This window comes from Apium graveolens, chromosome 8 (genome assembly GCF_009905375.1).
Source record: "Apium graveolens cultivar Ventura chromosome 8, ASM990537v1, whole genome shotgun sequence".
NCBI classification, from domain to species: Eukaryota; Viridiplantae; Streptophyta; class Magnoliopsida; order Apiales; family Apiaceae; genus Apium; species Apium graveolens.
In genome coordinates, this window is record NC_133654.1 from 177933340 (window position 1) to 177954876 (window position 21537).

Below are 21537 nucleotides of genomic sequence, written 5' to 3' on the forward strand. Positions count from 1 at the left end.
GCTGAAGCCTCGCCCATGGGCTCCGTATGTTTCCGTAAGAAGATAGGCTCAGTAGCCTTTCCTCGAGTGTCAAGGCCTACAAACCGAGCCTTCTTTATCCTGGCAGTCTCCTCAACGGGAGGCACAGTGTCCTCGTTGATCTCCTTAGCAGCTGCAAAACAAGATAAAAAACAAAATAAGTGGTGTCAATAATGCATGAAATGAAGTAAAATTGAGAAGGGAAGAAAAATACCATATTGAGAAACAGAGGATAGCCCCACATGGATGAGGGAGAACTCCTCTAAAAGAGTCCAGCTGGTAGTAGTGCCGTCATCCCGGGTAAGCTCATTATAAATAATAGTTTCCTCGGGAGTTAAGTGAATGGATTTGAGGCTACCATCACTAACCTTCCCGAAGGAAGATCTGAAGAGTGTGCCTCAGTCGCCATTCTCCCACCGTAACCCGACAAAACTATTCCTCCAATTTTGGTTATTATCGGGAATGGAGGCACTGTTAAAGATATGCTTACACTTGGGCCTTTGTTTAACATAGACCCAACCATAAATACTGGAAGAGTTGTTATAACACTGAAAAATCTTCCTAAAAATAGTTACAGACAGGGGAAAACCTTCCCTAAGGCAGCAAACCATAAAACATAAAATGTTCCTCCAAGCGTTTGGAGGAAGCTGACATGGGTTTATTTGTAAATCAGCTAGAAGGTGAGGAATGAAGGGATGAAAAGGGAACCTAAGCCCAGAATTAAGGGCATCTGTGTAAATAAAGAGGGTGTCAGGTTTCCAGTGGCAGGTACGGTCACCACCAGAAACTGGAACTAATATCAGAGGAGGAAGAACATTATAACGTGCATTTAATTTATCGAAATCTATGTTGTGCCAAGTGTTACAATGATTAAAAGAGTCGAGATGTGCATTGGAGGGATATTCATCCCCCTTAGTGTTAATCATATCGATAAGCCCAGAATGAATAAATGGGCCCAAGAATGAGCCCAATAAAGATAAGCCCAGAAAAGGGGGATGGCCTAAGGTAAAGGCCTGCTTCAGGAAAGGCCCAGGGTCAATAATAAGTACCCATGAAAGAATTCAGGCCCAAATCTTAGGCCCAAATTTGAGTTGAAAGAAATCCAGCCCAGGTTTAAGGGCCCAAATCCAAATATGTGAAAATTACAAAAATATATGCAAAAAATTAATATATCCTGACCCAATTCGATCAGGACTTGCATTATATTCTTGGTCGAATGACTTGAGGTCGAAATAGCTGCGACCAGGGCTGAATAAAAGAATTAATTTGACCAAAAATTAAACCTTGTTGACCAGAAAGCAAGGCATAATCCTGGTCGAATGGATCTGCTCGAATTTCTGTCGACCTGGGCAACAAAAAGAAGGCTAATTCGGACAAAAACAGGGAATTCTGACCAAAAGGGAAGAAAAATCCCGGTCGAAGATTTCTGCTCGAAGCACCCAAGGGACGAATCCCCAAGAAGTGCAGGAAAGAATCAGGGCTCACGAGGATGAGATTCAAAGGCTGAGGCGCGACCTGGAGGCGCACCAAACCACCAGACCCCCAACACCTCCTAGGGGGAGAAATCCTCCTCCCATCAAAGACCTGGATGGTCCAGTGCAGAGAAGGGTTGTTGTGCCAAGGGCTAATCCAAGCAATCTTCTTCCCCTTGGAGATCCTGATGATCCTACTCCGCCCTTCACTGTAGATATAATGAATGCCTATATCTCAAGGAAGTTTAAGATTCCAAATATAGAGGCTTATGACGGCATGGGAGATCCCGCTAATCATGTTAGAACATTCTCTAATGCACTCTTATGAGCATTGTGTAGGGAACAAAGGAATCCTTAAGAGATTACCTGAATCGTTTCACAAAGGAGGCTTTAAAAGTCCCCGACCTTGATGATAAGGTAGCCATGATAGCACTGCAACAAGGAACTAGGGATGAGTTTTTTAAGATGTCCTTGGCCAAACGTCCCTCTGAAAGCATGTTGCAGCTCCAGGATAGGGCAGGCAAGTATATCAAGGTTGAAGAAAGCATGAGGAAGACCGTAGTAAGTAATGAACCCACTGGAGGCAAGAAGCGGAAAACTGATCTGGAGTATATCGCCAAGGACAAGTATCCTAGAACCGAGAAAAACCCTAATTCAAACCCCAAGAAGGGAGGACCTGGGCAAAAGTTCACCGAATATGCAAACTAAATGCTCCTAGAAGCCAGATCCTGATGGAAATCGAAAAAGATCGAGATATTTGTTGGCCTAAGCCCTTGAAGGCTGATCCTTCCAAGCTAGATAAGAGCAAGTATTGCAGATTTCACAAAGATGTTGGTCATGACACCGATGAGTGTAGACAGCTGAAAAACGAAATTGAGTTTCTGATTCGAAAAGGAAGATTGAACAAATACACTGGAGAACGAGGGGATAGAAGCAACAACGTGAGAAGAAACTTTGATGACCGAAGGAGAGATCAAGAAGATCAGGGGCAAAATCCCCAGCCAAGAGGACCGGTTATAAATATAATCTTCGGAGGACCTCGCCTCCGAGGACCTGTGATCAACATAATTTTTGGAGGACCAATTGCTGCTGGGTTATCCAAGAACTCCAGGAAAGCATATGCTCGAGAAGTTATGCATATTGTTGGGGAAGCCACGAAGAGGACCAAGACAGGAGTAACAATGTCTTTTCATGATTCTGATCTGGAGGGTGTGAAATTTCCCCATAATGACCCGTTGGTCATAACCCCGATAATAGGGAACAACCCGGTAAGAAGGGTCCTTCTGGATAATGGTGCTTCAGTGGATATTTTTCTACATGACTCCTTTTTAAGGATGGGATATAATGACTTTAATTGACCCCAACCGACATGCCGATATATGGATTCGCAGGAGTGGAATGCCCCGTAGAAGGAATAATCAAGTTGCCAACAACCATAGGACAGGAACCAAGGCAAGCAACTCAGATGTTGGACTTTGTGGTGGTAAAGGCTAGTTCGACCTACAACGCTATCATGGGAAGAACAGAAATACACGCCTTCAAGGTAGTCCCTTCTTCTTATCATTCAGTTATGAAGTTTCTGACTCGAGATGGGATTGGAGAAGAAAGAGGAGATTAGAAAATGGCTAGAAGCTGTTATGTGGCCTCTTTGAGGGCATATGGAGTTGTGGGGCAGGTTCTTCCTATTGAAGATCTGGATATCCAAGAGAATGATGAGAAAAGGGGAAAGCCAGCTGAAGACTTGGTTTCAATTCCTTTGGCCCCCGAAGACCCTGGGAAGGTGACTTTTATTGGAGCATCACTCGAGAAGCCCCTTAGAGGGAAGTTGGTGAAATTTTTGCAAGAAAATAGTGATGTTTTAGCATGGTCAGCAGCTGATATGCCAGGCATAGACCCAGAACTGATTACTCACAAGCTGAATGTGGACCCAAATCGGAAGACGGTAAAATAAAAGAAAAGAAGTTTTGCTCCAGAAAGGCGAGAAGCTATAAAACAGGAAGTGGAGAAGCTCTTGGAGGCTGATTTCATTGAGGAGATTCAATTTCCAGAGTGGTTAGCAAACCCTGTAATGGTGAAGAAGGATAATGGAAAATGGAGGATGTGTGTGGACTTCACTTATCTAAATGACGCATGTCCTAAGGACTGTTTTCCGTTACCAAGGATCAATACTTTGATAGATGCCACTGCTGGGCATGAAATGCTGAGCTTCATGGATGGATTTAGTGGATACAATAAGATCAAGATGCACAAGGACGACATTCCAAAGGTATCATTCATCACTAATTTTGGTGTTTATTGTTATCTTGTTATGGCGTTTGGTCTCAAGAATGCAGGAGCCACCTATCAAAGGTTGGTAAATAAAATTTTTAAGGATCTTATTGACAAGACTATGGAAGTTTATGTTGATGACATGTTAGTCAAGAGTCTAGTAAAGACTGATCATATAGCCCATTTAAGGGAAGCTTTTGAGGTCCTGAGTTACCACAAAATGATGTTAAATCCTACAAAGTGTGCATTCGGAGTAGGATCTGGAAAATTTTTGGGATTGATGGTCTCCAAGAGAGGGATCGAGGCTAACCCCGATAAAATAAAGGCAATCCTGGACATGGAACCACCAAAAACTATCAAGGATGTTTAGAACCTCACAGGAAGGGTTTCTGCATTGGGACGATTCATCTCCAAGTCAGGAGACAAGTGCCTATCATTCTTCAAGTCACTAAAAAACATTAAGGACTACGTATGGAGTGAGGAAAACCAGAAGGCTTTCGAAGAATTGAAGAAATATATGGCGCAGTCCCCGTTGTTGGCCAAGCCAGTTTTGAATGAAGTTTTATTCTTGTACTTATCTATTTTAGAAAGTGCCTTGAGCGTTGTATTGGTTAAAGAGGAACTGAAAGTCCAGAAACACGTATACTATGTCAGCAAAATTCTGCATGGTGCTGAGTTGAATTATTCAACTATTGAGAAATTTGCTCTAACCTTGGTAATGGCTTCGAGAAAGCGGCATCCTTACTTTCAGGCTCATCAGATTGAGGTGCTAACGAATTAGCCCCTGAGAAATATCATTCACAGTCCCAATGCAAGTGGGAGATTGATCAAGTGGGTAAAAGAGCTGGGAGAGTTCGATCTCAAGTATAAGCCACAAACGGCAATAAAAGCCCAGGCACTAGCTGACTTCATGGTGGAATGTACCATACCCAACCAAGAAGCCGGGGGGCAGGAAGATAACATACCTCAAGACAAGGAAGTTGATAAGGGGGATAAAAAGAAGGTTAATAAGGAAAAGGAATACTGGGTTCTCTATTTTGATGGAACATCAAAAATGAATTCAAGTGGAGCAGGTTTGGTTTTACAAAGCCCTGATGGGTTCTTAATTGAGTATGCGATGAAGCTAGACTTCCCAACCATAAACAATGAGGCAGAATATGAAGCTCTGATAGCTGGTCTTGGCTTAGCAGGGACACTTAGAGTCAAGAACTTAAAAGTCTGTGGAGACTCGAAGTTGGTCATATCCCAGGTGAAGAGAGAGTTTGAGGCAAGGGATGAGACGATGGATAAGTATGTCTGCCTAGTAAGGGCCATGATGACCCAATTTGATGAATGCCATATTGAGCATATTCCAAGGGAGGAAAATGCTAAGGCAGATGCGTTGTCAAAATTTGCTTCATCCGAGATGGAAGAAAGTTCTGGAAGTGTATACTATCGCGTTTTGAAAACACGGAGCATTGATGTTAAACTTGTGGCTCCTATAGGCCTGGGGATGTCATGGATTGATCCCATTAAGGCTCATATTCAAACTGGCTGGTTACCAAACGATGCTACTGAAGCACGAAAATTGGTTGTTCGAGCACTAAGATACTCTTTGATAGATGGAATTCTATATAAAAGATCTTTCGTGGTTCCCTACTTAAGATGTCTCAGGCCTGATGAGGCTCGCTTGGCTCTTGAAGAAGTACATGAAGGCATATGCGGGTAACACTTGGGGGGCAGGGCCTTGGCTCATAAGATAACCCGTTTAGGCTTTTATTGGCCAGAAATGATGGCTGATGCCAAAGAATATGTGAAAAAATGTGACCGTTGTCAGAAGCACGCACCAGTTGTTAGACAACCCCCCGAGATGCTGACCTCTATCAACTCGCCCATCCCCTTTGCTATGTGAGGAATGGATATATTAGGGCCTTTCCCCATGGCCACAGCACAAAGGAAGTTTCTGATTATGGCCATTGATTATTTCACCAAGTGGATTGAAGCCAAACCCTTGGCCAAGATCACAACTAAGTAGGTCGCACAATTCCTGTGGGAAAGTATTATGTGCTGGTATGGAATTCCCGGCATCCTAGTTACTGACAATGAAACACAGTTCAACAACGAGGATATCAAGAAGTATTGTGAGGAAAATGAAATTGAGTTACGATTCACATCTGTGGCTCACCCGCAAGCCAATGGGCAAGCGGATGTGGCCAATCGAATAATCCTGGATGGACTAAAGAAGAGGATCGAGAAGTCAAGGAATAACTGGGTGGATGAAATACTCCCCATACTATGGGCCTATAGGACTACCTGTAGAGTCACGACTAGAGCAACTCCCTTCATGTTAGTATATGGTGCCGAAGCAGTTGTTCCTGTAGAGATATCACATTTCTCCCCCAGGATTCAAGCTTTCAATGCTGAGGAAAATGAAGAAGGGCAAAGGTTAGCCCTGGATCTAATTGACGAAGTACGAGATGAGGCACATGCGAAGATAGTGGAATATTAGAAAAAAGCTTCATTCTACTACAACCTAAGGGTTAAAGAAAGATTCTTCAAACAAGGTGATTTAGTTTTGAGGAAAATGGAAGCTTCTGGTGTAGGGCAGAAAGGGAAACTTGCCCCAAATTGGGAAGGGCCATACAAAGTCAAGAGCGTTCAGGGTAGAGGAACCTACAAGGCGGAGAATATGGATGGTTTTGAAGTTCCGAGAACTTGGCATGCACAAAACCTGAAGGTTTACTATGTGTAAAATAGTTAAAGTACGATTCTCACTGGTCAGAATGACAAGTAGGTTTAAAAGCACCTTGAAGTTTTGCTTGCTTAGAATTTTTCTATGCAGAAGATATGTTTAGATTTTATCAGGGTTGAACCCATTTCATGTAAGGTATCTAGAATACCAAGTTATAGTATAAAACCTTCAACTTAATCTTGGCCTATTGGATTGATTGCATTGTGAAAGATAAAACCAAGTTATTAACTTGAGTTTGAAAAATCAAAAGAAAAATACGATTATACTTGGGCAAAATTCGACTGAAAATAATAAAAGTCAATTACAAAGTTCAAATATTGTCTAATAAAGAAGAAATACATAAAAAACTTAGGCCTTGGAAGGCTGGGATTCTTCGGAACCACTATCTGAAGTCTCCTCGGATGTCTAAGTCGTCCCCTCAGAAGTCTACGTAGAGGTTCCCTCGGAACTACCTTCGGACGCTTTGGATGCTGCAGGAGACGCTGGTTTAGGAGGCGTTGCCTTTGGAGGCTCTTCTACCCTGGCCTTCTTTATAACGGGCTCAGGCTCCTCCTCAGAAGAAGTTTCCTCCTCTTCAGAGCTGGACTCGAGCTCCTTCCTCTTTTGGCCTTGGCCTTGACTCCCCGATGGGCCATCCTTGATCAAGTCACCAAAGCGGCATCCCAGCCTTCCTTATAGCTAACTGGATGAAGGAGGGCATCGTGCTCCACCATTAAATCCTTGAACTCCTGATTGTCCATCCAGCCGTCAAAGGCTTTATCCTTCTGAGCCTTGAGGATAACATTTTCGGCCTGGGCCGTCTCTAGGTCAGAAGTAGAAGAGGCAAGTTGGGCTTCAAGGGCCTCTATTCTTTAGTTGGCATTCTCTAGCTTCTTGTTAGCATCCTCCAGGCCAACCTTCCAAGCCTTGGCTTGGTGAATTGCCCCTTGAAAATGAGCGTTCGCCTACAAGAAACACAGCAAAAAGTAAGAGACGGGAAAAATAAAAAAGGCAACTATGAACGGCTAAGGAAAAAGACGTACCGTCGCCAAAGCCTGAGCTCTGAAAAGCTCGTTCCCCTCCAAGTCCTGTTGAAGGACGAAGTCTTGATAGTCAACCGGGGAGATGGAATGCTTAGACCATTCCTTGGCAAGTGTTGTGCTACCGACAATCGAATCCTTGCCCCGGATTCCCAAAGCAGGTTGAAAGTAAGACCTGGGTTTTTGCTTGGTGCGTAAAAATTGGTTGGGGCCTTCCTCGCCTGGTTCCATTGCTTGGAGTAGGGACTCCGGGAAGCGATCCCCAAGGCGCGGGTCTTTAAAGACCTTTTTAGCGCGCTTCATCCTGGTCGTCTCCAGGTCTTTAGGCTTCGTAGCCTCCTCAATTTTCTCAGCCATTGCAACAAATGAGATGAATAAGTTGAGGAATTAGCAAAATAGAAAATGAAGAAAATAAAAAGAACAAGATAAGGAAGGAAACGTACTCTTCTTAGGGATGGGGGAAAGGCCGCATTTTACAAGAACGGTCTCCCTGATAAGATCCCAAGAATGGGAAGTCCTATTATCTTGCGTCAGGAGGTTGAAAGCTCTGGTCTCCTCCTCAGACAAAATTATATCATTTGGGCTCCCATATACGGCTAACCCAAAAGATGAGCGAAATATGGTGCCCCAATCGCCACCCTCCCAAACGACGAACAAAAAATCTTTCTTCCACCCCAAATTGTTGTCAGGGATTGACTTCCCGTTAACTATGTGGGGAATAGTTGGGCGCTGGTTTAAAGAAACCCAACCCGGATTCTTCTCAGGGCTGTTCTTAAACTGAAAAATCTTTCTGAAAACAGCAACAGAAGTAGGGACATTGTGCTTGGCGCATTGCGACAGATAGCATAGAATTAGCGTCCAAGAGTTAGGAGGGAGTTGGCAAGGGCTGATGCCCACATTAGCTAGAAGAACATGGATAAACGGGTGAAAGGGGAGTCTGATACCTGCCCTTAGAGTATCCCTATAGATGCACAATGCGTCCTTCCTCCACTGATAGGCCCTGTCGGCCGGACCTGCAAGAACCAGTTTGAAAGGATCCTTGATTCTGAAACAACTACTCAACTTTTCCAGCTCCTTTGGATCTCGCAAGGCACTAATATGGTCGTGCGCGTCCAGATGCGTATCAGACGGGTACTCGTCTCCTCTGGTGTTGATCATATCGATCAAGGAAGTGTACCTTGATCGAATAGGGAATTTATTGGACTTTCTAGCCACATTCATCTTGGCCAAACGAGTCATTTTCTTATCAGCCATCTGAAAAAAGGGGCACATAAAGAGACAATTTTAAAAAAAATGCAAACTATGCAAAAAACAAGCACAGGAAATAAAGGGAGAAGTTTTACCTAAAATAATGTTCCTGAAAAAAGGCTTTGGGGCTTAAGATACTCCGACTTACTGTTATTGCTCTGAGATTCTTGATAGAAGAAGAAAGAAGGAGAAGTTAGAAATGAGAAAATGAGGAGCAGTGACTCTACTCACTCCTTTATATAGGAGGAAAAGTGAAGTTGAAGGGACAAAAGGCCCAGTGAGGGTAAAGGCCCAAAGAAAAAAGCCCAGAAAATGGAACATTCCAGAATATTCCAAGGGAATTCGAAAGAAAGTAAATAAAATTCCCGAGAATTCTAGAGAATTCTAAATAGGGTATTTTGATATATTAAGCCCAGATTAATAAGAGGCCCAATAGGAGTTTTTTGATATATTAAGCCCAGGTTAATAAGAGGCCCAATAGGAGTTAAAAGGCCCAAATCCAATTAGGATTTGGAAAAATTCAAAGCCCAAATCAAAGTCCTAAAAAAGATAAGGCCCAAAAAGAAGATTAGGCCCAAACTAAGGCCCATTCCAAATTGGATTAGAAGGAAGCCCAAAAAGATCAGGATTGAGGTCGAAATTCAAGTCGTGAATTCTGCTCGAAATCTTTTAAACAGACACCCGAAAACAACGGGTTTAAAAGACCAGGATTCAGGTCGAATTTCAAGTCGTGAATTCTGCTCGAAATCTTTCGAACAGACACCCAAAAATAACTGGTTTAAAAGACCAGGATTCAGGTCGAATTTCAAGTCATGAATTCTGCTTGAAATCTTTCGAACAGACACCCAAAAATTATAGGTATAATAGAACTGGATTGAGGTCGAAACCCAGAACAGGATCGAGGTCGAATCAAGCAAAACATTTTTCAAGTATGGGGTACAGAAACCTAGACTTAAAACCAGGTCGAAGAATCAACTAGGATCCTGGTCAAAGCCCAGGTCGTGAATCCTAGTCGAAATCTAACGACCAAGAAGCAAATAAGCACAGAATTTTCGACCTAAATCCAGGTCGAAGGTTCGACTAGGATCCTGGTCGAAATCCAGGTCGTGAATCCTAGTCGAAACCTTACGACCAGGAATCAAAATAAGGACAAATTTTCGACCTAGATCCAGGTCGAAGGTTTGACTAGGATCCTGGTCAGAATTCAGGTCGTGGATCCTAGTCGAAGTCCTTCGACCAGGATTGCAAAGCTGGCCCAAAATTCGACTAGGATACAGGTCGAAATTTTGACTAGGATCCTGGTCGAAAAAGGGCTGAAATTTTGAGAATATTTGTAAAAAATTGCAAAAAATGTGAAAAAATCTCGGAAAAAAGGGAAAATTCCTGAAAAATACCAGAAAATTCCTAAAAATAGGGAGAAGGTAAGAAAATAAAAGGGGAAATTTTTAAACCACCCTGAAGCCACGTATAAGGCAAATCATTGTAAGCGTGTAGGTCACTCCACACTTTACGCAAAACGATACCCTGAAAGGGAATGAACGAACTTAACTTTTGCGAAATCTTATACGGTTTCCCAAAAGTTGGGGGGAAAATGATAGGGATAAATAAATCCTGATTATGTAATTAAATATTACAGTAATTATACGTGATTTGGGCTGTTAGGCCCAATAAGAAGATGTATGACATTCAGACCAAAAAGGTCAACACATTGATCAGGCCTGATGGACCAGATCAGGCCTGATGGAACAAAGAAAGCCCAAAGTCCTAAATATTAATTAATTTCGTAATTAATTAATAAGGGAAAAATCAGCTATTGAGAAGAGTCCCGATAAGGACATTAATCCTTGCAGATTAACCTCAAAGGGACCTGGAAGGATAAGGAATCAGTTTCCTACTATTTAGGACTCCAAAGTCCATTATAATTCAGAGACTTGATCACCAAGTCTCCTATACCAAGTCCAATTCAAGGACTCCCAACATCTATATAAGGGGTCTCACCCCACAAATCAGAACTACATTTTGGGCTTGATTCTCTAATTCATGGAGATACGTAGGCATCTCGTAAAGACATAATTAAGCTACGAAACACGAGAGCAGCCATTAAAGGCCTTGAGCTCCCGAACCTTAGCAATAAATACAGCAAATAATAACCTTAGTTTTTTATCCATAACACCTATTAAGTTTAAATAAATGCTGATGCTGTAAAATCTGTTAATGAAAAAAGGTCAACATCAAAATCTAAGTCAAACTTAAAAACTGATAAGTGTGAACAAGCTCATACCAAGTTAGTAAATGTTGGTTTAATGACTCAGAAACAGCTTAAACAAAAGCTGAAGGAAGCCAAAAAAAATAAATAAGGAAAAACAGCCTAGAAACAACAGAATTGGGAAAATAGGTGTCAACAAGGAAAACAAATACAAACCCATTCCTAATGCACCTAGAAAGACATGTTTTAACTATAATAGTTCTAATCATCTTGTTGTTGCTTGCAGGAAGAATAAAGGAATAAACATTGTTCCTTCTAAGTCAGAGTTTAGGAATATAACAGTTAGATTTAAACCACATAATCCATATTTTCATTGTGGTAGTGTTTGACATTGAATTTACACATGTAAAGAATATCACAGATGTACTATGATTATTATGAACTCAAACCCACTTTAAATAAATCTAAAATTATTTTTGTACGTGTAAACTCTGATTTAAGAATGTTAGCATAAACTCTAATTCAAATACTTCTTCTATAAATTCTAACAAACTTAAAAAGGCCAAAGGATCCAAGCAAGTCTGGGTCCTTAAAAACACTAATTAATTGTTTATCTAATTGTATAGTAACTGTTGAATTTATGGAGTCTATTAATTAAGCACATGAAAATAGACAATTCAGATTTAGATTAGTTTATGGATTAGTCTACTTTTCAGATTTGGACTATAATTTCGATTTAGGCCTATTTTCTTCTCTTATAAATAATGATGTTATTGTAAAATCATAACACAATAAATTATGAGAGATCAATAAAAAATTAGTGTGGCTTGTGGAGTAGGAATTTCCGAACCACGTAAATCTTTGTCTTGTGTGATTGTCGTTCATTATCTTGTTTTTGTTTATTCGCTTTGGGTTTTGCTTTCGTTGTTGTAAACTCAACAAATGGTATCAAGAGCCTAGGTTTTCAGGCGAGTGGGAGTGATGGCAGAAGACGTAAGGTAAAGATCGACAAATTTGATGGCAAAGATTATGGGTTTTGGAAGATGCAAATTGAAGATTATTTGTATCATAAAAACTACATGAACCGCTGGAAGAGAAGAAACCAACTTCAATGAAGGAGGAAGAATGGAAGTTATTGGAGAGGCGGGCTCTGGAGGTTGTCAAGTTGACTTTGGCGAAGAACGTTGCTTACAATATCGTCAAGGAAATGACAAATTCTAGTGTTTAATTACAAAAAGAATGGTTTTACAATAGATAATATAGACTGTTACAATAGGCTATATGGGCCCCACACGCGGGGCCCCATTTGCAATCTTGATTGAACCTAATGCATCACTCATTTTGTGTTATATTTGGGCCTTTTAGTGTTACAGTAGTTGCCTATTGTAATATTTTCTTCTCTGTTACAATAGATCATTGAAGTGTTACATTAGGGCGTCTATTATAATGCTCGTATACGTAACGCCCCGTGGTGTTACAATAGACCTAATGTAACACTTTTTGGGCCTATTGTAACACCATTTAGGCATTACAATAGCCCACTTATGACGTAGTGTAAGGTGCATTTGATTCGCTTGTTAGTTGCCACTAGATCGAACGAAGGAGATTGTGTTGCTGATCATGTGAACGAATTTAATTCTATCCTAGCAAGATTGGCATCGGTGGATATTAAATTCGATGATGAAGTACAGGCCTTCTTATTAGAATCCTCATTACCAGATAGTTGGTTGGGATTTGTCACTGCTATAAGTAATTCATCTGGGAGCGGTAAGATGACTTTTGATGGGAGTTCGAAATTCGATTCTTGGAGAAGATATTTGTAGGAGAAAATCAGGAGAGTCGTCAGGTTCCTTGTTGAGTGCTGAGAGTAGAGGCAGAGAGTTTGAAAATGGGCAGAATATGGGGCGTAGCAGATCAAAGTCACAGAAGAGAGGAAAATCCAAAGATTGCAAGGAAATTATTTGCTGGAATTGTCAGAAGAAGGATCACTTCAGGAATCAGTGCACGGCTCCCACGGCTCCTAGAGGAAAGAGTAAAGAGGATAATTCAACTAACTTAGTTAAAAGAGTGGTGGATGATGATGCTTTGATTTGTTGTGTTGAATGTTCGGTTGAATCATGGGTTATGGATTTCGGTGCATCATTCCATGCTACCCCTTGCAAGGATTTAATGTTAAATTTAAGAGTTGGAAATTTTGGTAAAGTTTCTCTTGTTGATGATGAGACTTTGGATATTGCGGGAATGGGAGATATTAATCTCAGAACCTCTTTGGGAACTAGCTGGACGTTGAAAGATGTAATGTAACGCCCTCCAAACCCAGGGTATAAGTTTGGGGGTTACTAGCAAATCTCCAAACCTGTACAACTTGTATAACAATTAAGCAGATATATATCTAAAACCCCTTTAATACTAACCAGGATCTTTTTAGGTTGAAGTATGAAAACAAGAACCATATTCTACTTTTATTACAATATAAATTTATAACTCACAAAACTCTCTTTATTACAAGCCATTGTCTAACAAGTTTTAAACTACATCTTTTCTTTATTGAAACACACCCATTAACTATCTACACTACACCTGCTCAGGCAACTCAAAGCTTTCTTCCTGAATTAGGATCAGCACTTTTGGTATGAGAGGGTCTCGCGGCTTGACTTGTTTCTTTACCACTTGAGTCCTGATAGGTTTCATTTTCCTTCTTTAACTGAAAATAATAAGGTGAATAACAACAAAAAGGGGGTGAGCCATAATTTGCTCAACAAGTCCACAATATATATGCAGTGTTATAATCACTAAATGAATCGGTAATTTGGTTAAATCTGTAAAGATATAACCTCGCAAGAAAATAACGATGGCCATTATTGGCGAATATTAAACGAACTAAACTGGACAAAAGTTCACACCTATATCCTGCTGATCAGCCAGGATACAGTGTAGATCCATATCTCAATGTACAGATCCATGATAAGTGGATTTTATATCCACTTGGAACGCTTTATTACAACCTTAAATTGGTATTTTGGACTCAAGTTGTTGGTATTTTGATGTGTTTTTGTGTTATTGCATTTCAGGTATCAGTTAAATGAAGAAAGGATCTTTAAAAGTAATATGATGAAAAGTGATCATATTTGGAAGCCTAGGCCATAGTCAAGTTATAGAGAATCTCGTTAGCTTCGTGTGGGCAGTTGAATCGCCTAATTCTGACGAGTAGAACTCAAGTTATGGCCAAAACAAGATTCATCAAAAATTTTCCCGACAGGTTGCAGGCGCCCGCCTGGGATATGGGGCAGCCGCTTGGGAGCTGAGGCGCCCCTGGAGAGTGGAGGCGGCCTCCTGAGGCACGGCTGATTCGCTGATTTCGCTGAAAAACCCTATTTGAGTGGAATTTGACGATTTTAAGGGTCCAGGTCCAATATGGGCGTATATATACTTAAAAAAAGGGTTTTCATCATCCGGGAAGATTGGGATACCAAGGAGAAGACCTAGAAGCATAAAATAACTCGAAAAAAGAAGATCTTATTTTCAACTTGTGATTCTTTGAATTAGTTGTAAGTTTGGATGCTCGTTTTCGTTCTTGTTGAACCTGGATCTCGTTTATTTGTACTTTAATTATTATTCAGTTTATTAAGACCTTGTTTATACCATGCTTTCATTGGAACCCACGGTGATGATGAGTTCAATTATGGGCTAATCGTTATCATGGGATTCTAGCGGATTTACTTATAGATTTCAATAGCTAATTGTTTTGATATCTTGGTGTGTGGTGATTGATTGATATCCTAGTATTGGTTGTGCTTATTCGTCTTATATGTGTAGCTAACATATAAGATAGCGTGTTAATCTCTATTGAAGCGACAGTGAATATAGAGGTTTAGAACTTGCCATGCTAGCATGGGTTCATGAATTGTATGCATGATTAGTAGGTAATTTTAACCATCTTACTTTCCCTATGTAATCAAGATAGATAACTTGCACATTAAACCATTATATTTTCAATTCTTATAGACATATAAGTACTAAGCATAATTGGTGCCTATTCAACTTCTATCTCTTTTGTGGATGCTTGGTAGTAGGGTATTCGTGCAACGAAAGTTGGCGTTTACTAGTTTCGTGTTGTCTGATTAGTGTCATCACCATTACATGCTAAGGTTAAGAACGAAAAGGCTATTGAATGAAGTATTTAATGAAGTTAGAATCCCATGTTTGTCATATATAGTAATTCAACCTCAATTCTCTTAGTTAATGTTATTTTGTATAATCTCTTAGTTTAATAAAAACCCAATTTGTTATTTGTCTTAGCATTGAGCGATAACCATACATTGTTGCATAGGTGCATAAATTGAACGTAACCTAAACCAGTCTCTCTGGGAAAGAATCTGATTTATATCTTATACTACTTGCGAACGCGTATACTTGCGAGCAATTGCAGGTTTTGAATGCACCACCATGGAAGAGTAGGTCGACTTTGTAGTAAATTTGGAACTTGAGCAATTGCCAAAGTCAGATACCTTAGAGAGATCCTTAACAGGGAAGTTTGATAGTAAAGATGAAGAAGGGGAAGAGCAACTGTAGGTTTTAAATGCACCTCCATGGAAGAGGAAGTTGGATATGCCATTCGATTCTCTTGGGTTAGCAGAGCTGAAAATTTCTCAGGAGCGTTTTGAACCATTTATTTAAGAAGCTCCCATACTTGAGCTCAACCGAAAGCCAGATCACTTGAGTTATTCATTCTTAGGTGCACCCCATGAGAAGGGGTTGGGATATATTTTTGATGATGTAGAGAGTGGCTGGACGGATCTTCTAGTGCCTATAGAGGGATCTTCTCATGTGCCACAGACAGTTGATAAGTTTGGTCTTGGTGATGAGCAGTACAGGCGAGTGACTAGGCGTATGGAGGCCGTGCACGACATTCACCATCGTTTTGCTGAAGATTTGACACACGCTTTCGGTACTGTTGTCCGAGAGACTGGTAGCGAGGTTGATTGGCCACCTGATCCTCCACCCGAGGAGGGTGACTCTCCCGCTTATTAGGTATGCCTGAAATCCTTATTATTACCTTCAATGAGGACATTGGAAATTTTAAGTTTGGGGGTGATAATGTAAGTATTAGTAATGTGTGTGTGTCCATATAGATTCATATAGATTCATATTGCATGTTTAGTTGTAGTTCATTCATATTTTTGCATGATTGTTCATTTAGGACATATTTGTTTATTTTTTATGTGATTTCATATATTTGCATTTGCATGCATATTTAGCATGATCCCTTAAGATGAACTATGATATTTGATAAGTTGATGTTGATTTGAGTGTGGTGATGACGAATAGAGGGATGTTTAAGTCTTAATGAATTGATTTGCATGCCAGAAACAAATATTTTCACAAAGTCTTATAGGGTTGCTTTTGATCTAGATCATGATCATACTTGTTTGTTGTTGAGATTTAATCACTTTGTTATATTTAGAATTTATGATATTCTCGTAATGACGTAAAAACACTAATTTTTTTTATATGGAGAAAAACTTGGATTTCATTGCTAGTTGTTGTAAGGCTAGGCGTCAAATGGCTAGTAGTCAGCTCATATTTTTATGAGTAGTCTAGGGTTGAATGAGATGGAGCGAAACGCACTCATTCAAAAATTATTGAAAAAAGAGAAAAAAAAGAAAAAAAAGTATGTGTTTATGCATAATTGATCAAGAGTGAGCTCTTTAATACTCGAGTTATTAAGTTCTAGGGGAATTTGTGCCTAGTGACCTAAGGCTTTTATAGTCTGGGATCCGCTAACCTAACGCTCGCTACATGGGTATTATTGCATAAGTCTTTTGGGACCTCATTCATTGCACGATCAAGTAAGCATCTTTGTTATGTGTTCAATAATAGTGTGAATCCTTGTATAACTCTAGTAGAAAGGAGGTGTTGTGAGTCATAATGCGTTTATTATCTATTCTGTTTATAAACTTTTGATTGTTTCGATGATAGATAAGTTATGGTTATTAATCTAGTATCGAGAGATATCTGTTAAGCATTCCACACACGCACATTTCTGGTTTGTGAGTTGGTTTGTGGGATTTATTCGAACTCTGTTTTAAGTCATTGCATTCTTAGAGGCATTGGCTTATTCATTTGGTTATGGTTATTCTGAGGGGATCGATTGCATTATCATTTAGTTGCATTCACGTAGTTGCATTCATGCATTAGGTTTGTTTTGTAGTTTTGAGTCTATTTATGCTTGAGGACAAGCATCGATTCAAGTTTGGGGGTGTGATAAGTGGATTTTATATCCACTTGGAACGCTTTATAACAAGCTTAAATTGGTGTTCTGGACTCAAGTTGTTGGTGTTTTGATGTATTTTTGTGTTATTGCATTTCAGGTATCAGTTAAATGAAGAAAGAAGCTTTTAAAGGTAATATGATGAAAAGTGATCAGATTTGGAAGTCTAGGCCATTCTCAAGTTGTAGAGAATCTCGTTAGCTTCGTGTGGGAAGTTGAATCGCCTAATTCTGACGAGTAGAACTCAAGTTATGGCCAAAACAAGATTCATCAAAATTTTTCCCGACAGACTGCAGGCGCCCGCCTGGGATGTGGGGCGGCCGCTTGGGAGTTGAGGCGCCCGCCTGAAGAATGGAGGCGGCCGCCTGAGCCGCGGCTGATTCGCTGATTTCGCTGAAAATTCCTGTTTGAGTGGAATTTGACAATTTTAAGGGTCCAGGTCCAATACGGGCGTATATATACTTAAAAAAAGGGTTTTCATCATCCGGGAAGATTGGGATACCAATGAGAAGACCTAGAAGCACAAAACAACTCCGAAAAAGAAGATCTTATTTTCAACTTGTGATTCCTTTGAATTAGTTATAACTTTGGATGCTCATTTTCGTTCTTGTTGAACCTAGATCTTGCTTATTCGTACTTTAATTATTATTCAGTTTATTAAGACCTTGTTTATACCATGCTTTCATTGGAACCCATGGTGACGATGAGTTCAATTATGGGCTAATCGTTATCATGGGATTTTAGCGGATTTTTTTATGGATTTCAATAGCTAATTATTTTGATATCTTGGTGTGTGGTGATTGATTGATATCCTAGTATTGGTTGTGCTTATTCGTCTTATGTGCGTAACTAACATATAAGATAGCGTGTTAATCTCTATTGAAGCGACAGCGAATATAGAGGTTTAAAACTTGCCATGCTAGCATAGGTTCATGTATTGTATGCATGAATAGTTGGTAATTTTAACCATCTTACTTGCCCTATGTAATCAAGATAGATAACTTGCGTATTAAACCGTTATGTTTTCAATTCTTATAGACATATAAGGACTAAGCATAATTGGTGTCTATTCAACTTCTATCTTTTTTGTGGATGCTTGGGAGTAGGGTATTTAAAAGGCATATGACATAGCCTATTTGTTTATTCGAGGATTTAACTCAACTCAAATAAGAATGTAATAAGTAAATAGTAGATCCACCGTCAAAGAGATCTCTCAAAGTAACATCTGTCAAAGGATTCAGAAATAATGTTCATCTACAGACTTGAGAAATTACTTCACTGTAAGAAGTTCAAGAAATTGATCAAGCCTCAGTGATATAAATCAAGATTGTGGATTTAATCAAGTGACAGAGATCTTGTCAGGGTATCAATTAATTACAGGGATTTAATCTGAAGAAAATCCAGTTATTAAAGTCAAGACATGAAGAAACGTCACAGAAGTTAGTCATTCATGAACCAGAAAGTACAACGAGTGTCAACATTGAAGTGGTGAAATTGATTCATAATTTTCAGTGATTTTCAGAAGAGTGGTTGCTGTTCAAGAATAATATTAATTCTCTATTAATTAATTAAGTCATATAATTTAATTAAGAAAATAAATTATATCTGCAAAGATTAATTTATTGATTAATTGAATTAATTGGTTAATTAATTCTGAATTAATATTATGTATTTTCAGAATTAATTTTGAATTAATATTCAATATTAATTCAGCAAGACAAACATTTGAACTGGTATGACAATTCAATTGTCATACCGAAAGTCTTTCCAGCTCAAAGGATTGTCATATTGAAAGTCTTTCCAGCTCAAAGGATTGTCTTGCCGAAAGTCTTTCCAGCTCAAAGGATTGTCTTGCCGATAGTCTTGCCAGTACAATTCAATTGGATTGATTGATTACTTAAGTAAACAGAAGCAGATCATTCAAGAAACACATTGAATATTCAACCAACTCAAGAACACAGAAAGAATAGAAGCTGAGAACTTATTATCTTCAACTGCAATATTTCTGGACATTAATTTCTAGTATTTATTGTTAAATCTAAACCACTAGAAATCCTTCTCTTGTTCTTGTGTAACTATCTAGCGGATCTAAATCCCTAGAACTTAATCTCAAATTGCTTTTAGCATTTGATCTTTTTATTTCAAAAATAGAAAAAGTTGATGTCAAATTTATTGTAGATTTGGAATAATTTTGTTTGAGATTAATCCCTTGTAAACGATACCGTTGTTGTAACACCTTTCAAGTTTAATAATAGTTTTATTTAACTTGAATTTTGTTTCACTTTTTTATTCGGCATTATATTCGATTAAACGACATAGTTTGTATTCAACCCCCCTTCTACAAACATATTGCGACCTAACAATTGGTATCAGAGCTTTCTGATCAAGATCCTAGACTTCTGTGATTCTTCCACTCCTTGAATTTTTATTTACTCAAAAATTCATAATGACTACACAAAAAGTTGGAACCGTTAAAATTCCACTGTTTGATAAAGAAAATTATATTATGTGGGAAAGGAAGATGCTCTTGTTTTTACAAGTTGCAAATCCCAAATATCTGGATGTGTTAAAGAAGGGTCCAAAAATTCCGATGGTTATTGAACCAGAGGTTATAGAAGATGATGTTGTAATTACCAAAGCGAGAACCTATGTAAAAGATCCTGAGGATTTTTCTCCTGCTAAAAAAGAAGAAGCCTCCTTGGATGTCAGCCTTCAATTAATTTTAGTTGATTCCCTTGATCCCTTGATGAACAGACATGTGATGAACTGTAAAAATTCCAAACACATCTGGGAAACTATTGAGGTGATTAATGAAGGCACATAGGAAGTTCGGGAGAACAAGTTAGAGATCCTAACCTCTGAGCATGAACATTTTAAATCCAATACAGGAGAAGGAATTACTGAAGTGTTTGAGAGGTATAATGCATTGATCAACAACCTGAACATAATGGAAAATATTATTCAATCAGGGAGGTCAACAAAAAGTTCCTTTTAACACTGCCAACTCATCTTGAACATAGATACACTGCCATAAGAGAAGCGAGATATCTGAATGAGATTTCTTTGCAAAGGCTCTATGGTGTGTTAAAAACCTATGAGTTGGAGCAGATTCAGCAGAAGGAAGTCTACGGGAAAGGTAGAGTGGTCAGCACGTCTACTGCTCTAGTAGCTGAAGAACAACAACAACAACAACAACCACAACAACAACAACAACAATCTCAACAGTCAGAGAGAATGGTACAGTCTTCTAAGGCTGAGGAAAATGTGATAGTAGCAGAATTCGATCCTCCTACTACAAATCAATCAGGAGATGAGTTTTACTCCTTGGAAGAACTGGAGCAATTGGAAGATGAGTCAATGGCACTGATTGTCAAGAGATTCTTCAATGTCAGATTCAAGAGGAATCCCAAGTTCAAGTACAAGTCCAACTACAATAGATTCCAGAAAGGTGGATCTTCATCCTCTAACACAGCAGTGGTAAATACAAAACAGGGATGGTTGATTGGAGCACTATTCGATGCTTTAACTGCAATGAGTTGGGATACTTTGCCACAGAATGCAGGAAGCCAAAGCAAGTAAGGAAGAACTCTTACGATTCTAATCAGAAAAGTAAATCTGAAAGGGCTTACCTGGCAAAGGGAAAGAGTTGGGATGATACTGACAGTGAAGATGAAGAAGTTGGGAATCTTGCTCTTATGGTTATTGATCGAAACACTTCATCGTCAAGAAAAGAGGTAAAATTTACTGATGCTGAATTAGTTTATCATCTAGGAGGTTCCTTAGATTGTGCCCGTCGTGATAATGAAATGTTAATTCAACAGAACAAAGACCTTGAGAAAGAGGTCAATGAATTAAAACTTGTGCACATTAATCAAGACAAGTTAAAAGAACAAGTATCTTTTCTAGAGAATAGAGTTAACTGTTATAGACAACTCGAAATTATTCTCAAAGACAAGATCACCGGTCTTGAGACTAAGGTTAAAGCTTACTTTAATTCTTGTATGAAGTCTAAAGAGTTCTACAATAAGCAAGCTGTTAATCAAACATCTGGAATAGGTTTTGATTACAATGTTGCTATTGGAAAATTAGGCATAAACTCCCCTCCTCATGTATGTGCTAAAGGTAGAGAAGTACCACATGTGCTTAAGGGTGTTGATAAACCCCTCTATAAAGAATCAATTGCTGAACCATTTGATGAGACCTCCTTTATTATTGAAGAAGAAATACGTGCTGAAGATATTGCTAATGAGAAGGTTGTTTCCAAGCCAAGTGTGTCGAAAGTTCCAGTCAAAGTTGTGAAAGCA